The sequence below is a fragment of the Neophocaena asiaeorientalis genome, unplaced genomic scaffold (assembly GCF_003031525.2).
Source record: "Neophocaena asiaeorientalis asiaeorientalis breed wild unplaced genomic scaffold, Neophocaena_asiaeorientalis_V1.1 scaffold296, whole genome shotgun sequence".
Classification (NCBI taxonomy): Eukaryota; Metazoa; Chordata; class Mammalia; order Artiodactyla; family Phocoenidae; genus Neophocaena; species Neophocaena asiaeorientalis.
This window is the reverse complement of record NW_020175084.1, coordinates 1,165,688-1,174,515: the sequence shown is the minus strand read 5'-3', so window position 1 is coordinate 1,174,515 and position 8,828 is coordinate 1,165,688. Positions and strand designations below refer to the sequence as shown.

The 8,828-nt window shown below is 39.5% G+C and overlaps 1 pseudogene; it reads right to left on the bottom strand.

Annotated features, from left to right (window-relative positions):
• Positions 1-1,039: 1,039 nt before the first annotated feature.
• On the bottom strand, positions 1,040-2,056 carry LOC112412492 (tripartite motif-containing protein 60-like; annotated as a pseudogene).
• Between the last annotated feature and the right edge of the window lie 6,772 nt (positions 2,057-8,828).

Genomic DNA, 8,828 nt, shown 5'->3' with positions numbered 1-8,828 from the left:
ATAAAATTCATTAAAAATATACCATGCTCTTAGATCTGGTAATTTCTCTTTTAAGTATATATCCCAAGGAAATAATCAATCATGTTTCTAAAGATTTATGTTCAAGGATAGTCCCTGGGGTATATAGTCCATGAAGGCAAATAGTTGCAAACACTGAAAATGTCTGGAGTGGACAGATGCTGTTTTTGCCCATCAGCATTCATATTCCCTCATTCTGGTAAGATCGCTCTGATTTTGTCGGGTTACACCCAGCTCCTCCTCTCCATACAGTGATTGAATCCAAATTGGTCTAGTTAGAGTGAACTCTAGAACTAGAACATTTGAAAGCATGGCTTTCCCCCCAACCTGCTGAACTTGGAGTTGAAAGGATATTATTCCAGAACTGCTGGTAGCTATCTTGCCAACACAGGACAGCCTGCGTAAGACTTTTCATCTTTTGGTCTGGGGCAGTTTAAGTTTTGTGTTCCTTGCAACTGAAAGAGTCCTGAAAAACAAATTATCCAACAATAATGGATAAACGGAATAAACAGTGGCACATATATACCATGCAAGAATTGAAAATGATGTTGCACATATATATTTATTAACAAGCAATATGTTCATTTTAAATTAAAAAAAAGCAAATTTATGTATGCAATTTTTTTCAATGCATGACTATATATCTACATTTAAAATGTCCCAAAAAATGATAACAAATGCTTATCATGGTTATTTCTGTGTGGTGAGACTATCAGTAAATATTCTTTTTTTTCTTTTACTAAACTGTATTTTCTGATTTTTCTTAAGTGAACCAGAAGTGCAGGGATATATTGAAACTCATAGTTAATGATCTTGAGTGTGTTAAAGGAATTTTATATTTTTGAATTTCAGAGTGAATTTGTTTTTAGACATATATATGAAAGCTAACAGTGAGTGTATTTTTTTCTTCACTTTGTGACTTTACACCAAATTTCTTCTTACTGTCAATAATCTGAATTAATATTTCTCATTCCAAATTATTCTTTTAGATAACATTTCATTACAAGTTAATGATCAGGACTCAGTTTTGCCATGTCTTCCCATACTGGTAACTTTCATGCTTATAAATTGGCTGAGTTGACAAAAAACATTAGCCAGAGTTTATAGATGAATAAAAAGAACAAAAAAGTTTGCAAGGATAGTCTAACCACATCTGCAGAGTGGTTGTTCTTATGTCATGGCAAGATTCCCCTACCTCCCTCAGCAGATGTTTCAGTATGAAAGCATAATCTGTAAATGTTACAAAGTTTTCACAGAGTTTTGTTAAAATGTCCATCTCTTCATCTTCCATCTGCCTAAGAATATCCTCTTGCTGATTCCGTAGAAACAGTCTAAATTGCTCACATTCAAAATTTATTTCTTCTCTCCTACATTTAACCTGGTTTCTCACGTTCAACTGATTGGCTGGCTTGCAGAGTTATCACTTTTTCAACTTGTTCCATATCACTCTTCAAGGGCTCAATGGTACATTCTAGAATTTTCCTGTGGTGAGAGGCAGCTTTCATGATGGGGCAATTGTAGTGTTTCTGGTGTTGAATGGAGAAACAGCACTGTGTACATAAAACCTCTAGGTCCTTCCCACAAAAAAGGGTCAGAAACTGATTGTGCTTCTCACACACAGAATTCTCTTCCTGCCCCTTCCACGTGCTCCTTCTGATCTGGAGTAAATTAGCAACTTCAGTCAAATGACTGAGCTGGGTTTGCTCCTGATGTTCTTGTCTCCAAACCAAAAATGGCAGACGGGACAGGGGAAGGTATCACCTAGGTCCTTCCAAGTCATATTGATGCATGAGCAACAGAAGCTGTGCCCACAGTTGATGGTTACTGGATCTTTCGAGTTATCCACACAGATGGGGTAGCTAGACACCTCTTGTGCCTGTACCAGGGCTCTCACGAACTCCACTGAGTTGAGAACAAAAGTGGTGGATAAGAATGCTCCCTCTGGCAAGGCCTGCTCAAGCTCAAGACCCAGTGAGAAGTGGATATCCTCCTCCAGAGAACATAGATTGACCAGCTTTACGTTGCACTGGACCGGCATGCTGATGACAGCCACAGAAGTCTTTCTGAGTCCCCTGCACCTACCTCAACTTGAAGGGCAAGAGAGATTCACTGCTTGTAGTGCTATTGCAAATTAGCCCACCGAAATTTAACATTAATGAGTTTCTTCTACAAGTAAGTAGCCACAGGTTCAAGAAAGCAATCATTCCTATGGGGGAGAAAAGCTTTTAAATTCAAAATTTCCTAGACTGGCAATCACAATATAATAATTAATTCAGGCAAGAATCATCAATGACTGCAAATACTGTAAGGTAAAATTTCATGGGAAATAATATATTCACACAATCTCAAAATATCACTCTGAGAATTATAGTTCATGTGTAGAGAGACAAAATAGGTGCCTTTACAATGTAGAGACTAGAGAACCCCTCCTGACCAATGAATGGATAAATTGATGGCCTGCGATGGGAAGAAAAACAGCACATATGGAACAGTTCTGCCCCCCCACCATTACCCAAATCTAATCACAGGGAAATAATCACCAAAATTGAAACCATGGAACATTCAATGGTCTTAAACACTGCATAAACAAGAATGACACTGAAAACAATATGGGGGAGTGTTCTACATTAAAAGAGACTAAAGAAACAACTAAGAGAAATTCATGATCTTAAGCTTTGATTCTAGATAGGCAGGAAAACTGCTGTAAAGTGGATAGTATGGGACAACGGGGAAAACTGAAATATGCACTATTTATTAGATAAGGGTATCATAGTTAACCTTCTTGAATTCTAAAATTACACTTTAGCTACATAAGAAAGTATTCAATTCTTAGGAAAGACATGATGAAATACTTATAGATGAGGGGTCATGAACTTTGAATGTTATTCTGAAATACTACTTTACAAAAAGCGGGTGTCATGGTTTTGGTATGATGTGGGAGTGTGATGGCTGTGACTATAAGACTTCATAGAGATGGAATAGTTCTCTATTTGGTGGTGGCTACATGAATCTGCATGTGATAAGTGTCACAGAACTATACGTACTCATTTGACCAATATCAAATTCTTGGTTTTCATATAATATTGTTAAGAAACATGGGAACGTAGACAGTGGGTCCATGGGACCCCTCTGTACTATCTTTAAAAGTTCCTTGGATCTATCATTATTTCAAAGTATTAAAGTTTTAGAAAAAATCACCTGCAGGCTCATCCAAATGGTTAACTTAAATGGAAGTGGTTTCATTCATTTTGTAGTACACTGGGATATAAATCACTATATTCCTTGCTTTTTCTACTCATTTATTGTTCTGTACATTTTGGGGGCAGTCTGCTACCTTGTGAGATATATGAGTGCAGTACAGAAGCCTAACCTAGACCAAGCCACCAACAGCTCTCCACTTGGTTATGGTACCACCCTTCTATCTGGTCAGCCTGCTTCCACTCTTGCTCCCTTGCATCCATTCCCACTCAGTAATCAAAATTTTCCATTGAATAGACAACTTACATCCTCTCTTCCCGGTGATTAAATTTTTCCAGTGTCTGAATGCACTTTAAAACCTCAACTCCTCAACATGATATACAAAATCTTAAGTACTGATCCTGACTAGTCACTTTGAGGTTGAGTCCTATCTTTCTTTCTTCCTTGGTACACTGCAGCAAAAATTAACTATTTTTGGTTGAATATGGTGATTACAAAATTTAATTAACAATCAAGTTAAGAAGAAAAAAGGGGAAATTTTATTCGAGCCAAACTGAGGATTATAACCTGGGAGACAGACTCTCAGAAAGAATTGTTCCACCTGTTAGAAGTTGGAGAGCAAAGTCATATACATTTTCAAGACAAAAGGATCATATATCGAAATGACATACTGATACTTTACATAAAGTTCATGAAGGATACATAGTCCAGGTAAGCATGTCCAAAGTGAGCAGCGAGTCACTATGACCTCCTACAGAGTTGGGAAAGAATGCTATTCTTTTAAGAAGTTAAGTTGCTAGGGTCAGATGAACGGGAAAACAATTGATCTTTAAGGTTGAGCAGGCAGTCCCATCTTTGAGGAGCTCTGGTTTATGTGTAATGCAGAAGCACCCTGCACATTGGGGAGGGAGAGAGGTGGCCCAAACAAACACAGAAAGAGGATTTTATGTTTAAATTTTCTTGTCCTGCCTTAAAATATAAATTTTATTTCATCGATGCTGAGGTCATTGCTATGGAGTTAAGCATTCTCCACAGGAATCTTTGTACACCTCTGCGTTTTCTTTCAGGTCTCCTCTCTCAAATGCTATCTCCTCATGGAAACAGTTTCTACTCACATAGTTTGACTGTCTTCCTCTCCCTGCACTCTCTTGCTATCCCCTCTATTTTCTTTCATAGAATGCAATCATAATCTAAAATTGTCTACTTCATGTGTGTGTTTGTTGGTTATTTTCTCTTTTGTCCATCAATAGTAAGATAAGTAGGTTCTTAGTCTACCTTGCTCATTGGCCTGTAGTAGATATTCAAGAAGGGCTTTTTATTAAAAAATAAATAATAATAATGAATACAAAATGAATAAACCCTAAAAAACATTAATATTAAAAATGTCAATGTTATATAAAAGACAGAAGTGGGGAGACTGTTCAATTACAAAAAATTAAAGAGAAGAGACAACCAAATCTAATCTGAATTTCTCTGGGAATATAGAGAAAAAGTTATAAAGGACATTGTAGGTGCAACTGAGAATATTTATACATGAACTGGTATTAGATGGCCTGGTTGAAGGGCAGTCAGGGCCCTGCATTCTTGGCATACATAAAAGACTTCAAAGGCCTATGTTGAAATTCCTCTCCCAGCACTAATTTCATAGTTGGTGTGAGGGTTTAATTGAGAATCAGTGACTGTGTGGAAGGCACTTACCACAGTGCCTGACGCACAGCAAACCTTACCAGAGAAGGGGACTCAAGCTCCTTCCACAAAGTCTCAATTCAACCCAGGGAAAAGTAAGGAAAGGGTCACCTAGTCAAAGGGAATAATATTTATACAGATGAGACACTAACATAGAAGGGTTTCAGAAATACTGAGCCCTGCTAGATCAGAGGAAAAGGAGACATGAGCTGTGAGTCAGTCTGTGTTTGAAAACCCACCTTCTACCAGCCCATTCCTACCATTCACACACACCATACAAACGCTGCTGTCCAAACACACACATGCAGATAACAGTGGCCAGAATATCTGGCAAGTAATTCCTACTCAAGGTAAGTGTTAGCTAGGGTGGGGTGGGGAGTGTGATTTACCTGTGGAAGAGGATTACCTGCATGTATATTCAGGAAGGCAGGCCATACACAGTCCAATTGGCTTAAGTTCCTTCAGGACTCTACGCCCAATGTTCTCCTAAAGTGAGCTGGATTATAATGGGCAAGGAGGGACGATAAAATGCATGACTAGTATATACAACCATATTTTATTAATTCTAAGATGCATATTTTTTTCACATTTTAATAATTCTGAAATAAGATAGCGTAGAAGTGATGAGTCAGAATGGGGTAATTTCCCCTTGGTTATAAGCACAAATCCAGCATTAAATGTGAAATCATGACAATTTTACTATGTTCAAGCATCATTTTATGTGAAATGTGAACAGCAGAAAAAGTTAAAAAATGGTGCCTGATAATGTGAGAAGGAAAAGGAATAGTGTACTGATGGTTGAGTAGCCACTATTTGAGAGAATAACTCTGCCTGGAAATTAGGAATGACAGGACAGAATAAACCAGCCACCAGAGGTTTCTCTAACTTTTCCTTTTGAAAGTCTTCAACACTACAACGATATTGAAACAATAATGTAGTCAACCCCCTTATTCCCTTGCTTAGAGTGTCCAGTTTTTAAGATTTGGGCTGACCAGTATTTCTCACTACATGTGAAGGCAAGAGTGTGTATGAATATATACGTGTGTAGAATATATTATTTCGAACAGTTTAAATTACAGACATCATGTCAGTTTTCCCTTAAATACTTAAACTAATATTTCTTGAGAATATGGACAGTCTCCTTTTTTATTATAAAACTTTATTGTACCCAGTTTATGCTAATATACCTATACCATCAGGGCCATTTCTCAGGGTTGTGTTTGCAGAAAGCATCCTTGAAAGGGGAGCTAAAGTCTCCCTGTGGGACCAGAAACAGGCTTGCTATGAAAGGGGATCCCCCAAACTCAGGGATCTCTGAGTGTGTTGCAAACCCGCAGTGTGCACAGCATCCACGTGGCCCCTCCACATCACCTCTGTGGGACTTGGGAGGTACGGGGAACTGACACATCACGATGCTCATGCTTCTGGCTGTGCCAATAGTAAGAGTCTTCTGTCTCTGACCCTAGGAGTTTGTGTCATCTGGCACCAACTATGAAACATTAACAGGCTAACTTATTAACTTCCCAGTAGCGTAAAACTCTAAACCATTAAGCACACTGTATTTCTTGTTACTTCTGTACCTAATAAATATATATTTAGTTTTTATCCCAGGTTCCTGACACAGGACTCTTAACCTTGAAATCTCCCTAGTGTTAAGAGGGTCTTTTGTATGCTAATGAGATGAGTGATGGCCAAGGACCCATAGACAGCACCAGAATGGAGGCAAGTCACCAGAAAGATCAAGGTACGATTAGAGGGTTGGAACTTTCAGTCCTAACCTGTGACTTCCTGGGGAGAGGCACTGGAGATTGAGGTAATCACCAATGACCAATGACTTAATAAACCATGTCAACATAATGAAACCTCCATTAAAAAAAAAAAACACCAAAAAAACCCCCCTGAATGTTAGGGTTCAGAGAACTTCTGGGTTCTGATGAATACACCATGGTGCTTTGGGGATGACATGCAGTACCTAACCCAGAATAGATGCTCAATAAGTGGCACTGTACAAAGAAGAGTTAAAAGAGCAGGCTTAAGACTGCTGTCCTTAGAAAGGCCTGCTTAAAAGGCTGGCCCTTGGGTCCTGTCTGGGAACTTGGATTTTGTAAGGGTTACCACCATTCCCTGATAATGGCTCACTGTGCTAAAGTGTAGGTACAAATGATGTGGTTTATGCTAACCACCAGTATTCCTTCTGGGAATCTGGAGATCTGATACATTCTAGGCAGAGGCTGGCTACATGACCTGTTCCCCCCAGATTTGGGGGCAACAAGCCTCTAAAGAGCTTCCCTGGTAACAACATTTCACACATGTTGTCACAACTTGTTGCTGAAGGTGTTAAGTGGGTCTGTGTGACTCCCCTGGGAGAGGATTCTTGGAAGTTTGCCTTGGTTTCCTGAGACTTCATCTCATGCATCTCTTCCCTTTGTTGATTTTGCTGTATCCATTCACTATAATCAATCACAGGTCTGAATATCCTTTACCCTGAGATTTCTGAGTCCCCCTAGTAATAGCTGTACCTAGGTCTCGGGGACTCCTAGACACAAGATCTTATACATTTTCAAAGTGAAAAAAGCTCTTAGAAATCTATCTCAACTGCCTAGATTTTTATTATATCATGTAACATTGTATTAAAGTATATACGATAGCACTATTTCAGTCTAAAAGCTACTATAAATTTTGGTACTGCTAAATCTTTAGTGAGAAGAAAAGGTGTTAACTGCTCATGGCAGTAGTTTGGCAAAGAAAGTTTGCATGCATCTAGTTTTGAAGGAGCTGTAAGGTATTAGTGCATTAAAATTCTTTTTTGTTATATTGTAATTAAAGGATAACAGAATATGCCACCCCAAAATATGCCCATTTGGCATAAGGATGATTTTGAGCAGACTAGTTTGAGAAACTGTAGACACAGAAGCTCAGAAAACAGAGTAGAATTTAGGGAAATTTATATTAGAAAGGGAGACTGTACCTGGAAGTGCTCTAATTCCAGAGATCACTCATCTACCTGACTTATTTGCATGGCAGAGCAAACTTTACCAACAATTTCCTCTACTCACCTTCCAGTGAATTGCCTTCCTCCCATTTGAAACCCAGCCCCTATCCCTTTGCTCTTCTCAGTCTGGTATATAAGCCTCAGTTGCCGGGCTGCCTTTTGAGTCTCATTCCTTTGTGGGGCTCCTACACGACCATATGTATTTAAAGTTGTTTTGTTTTTTCTCCTGTTAATCTTTAATTATGGAAGGGGAGAGGGGTGTCTCAGCCAAGAACCTAGCAGAGTAGAGGGAAAAATATTTTTCCTCCTCTACAGTATAAAAAGAAATGTATAAAGTAATGAAAATGTGTCTTCCAACTCTTCTGACCTTCCAATCTAATGTTCATAAATAACACTGTCATGTCATGGATTCCTAATCCTTGTTTAAAGTTCCATATTTTACAAATGCATTTTGGCTGATTAAATATATAAGGTTTTAAGAATATTGCCCAAGGCTATACAGGTAGTACATTACAAGTATGACTAAAGAAGATGGCAGAGTAGAAGGATGCAGAGTTTGTGTCTCCCCACAACTAGGGCACCTACCAGATGCTGGGGGGGGATCTTGACACCCAAGGGGATAGGAGGAACTCCCGAGTGACCAGGTAGGACATGGTGGGTAGTAAGCGAGAAAGAGGGGTGGAGGCCAGATGGAACCAGCGCCGTTAAGGGGTGGCTGGGAGAGGGAGGGCTTCCCACACCTGAAGGGACCCTTGGGGGTTTAGATGATCAGGGGGAATGCCGCTGGCATTTCCCCTGCCCAATCAGGTTTGGGGAAGCCTGCTGGGGTATGGGGGTGTCCTCAACCCTCTGGGGCCCCCTCTGGCTGCAGAGATCCTAGGGGCATAGGAGGGAGGGGGGGGAAAAACAGAGGAGGGGCAGATGGGGAGGGACC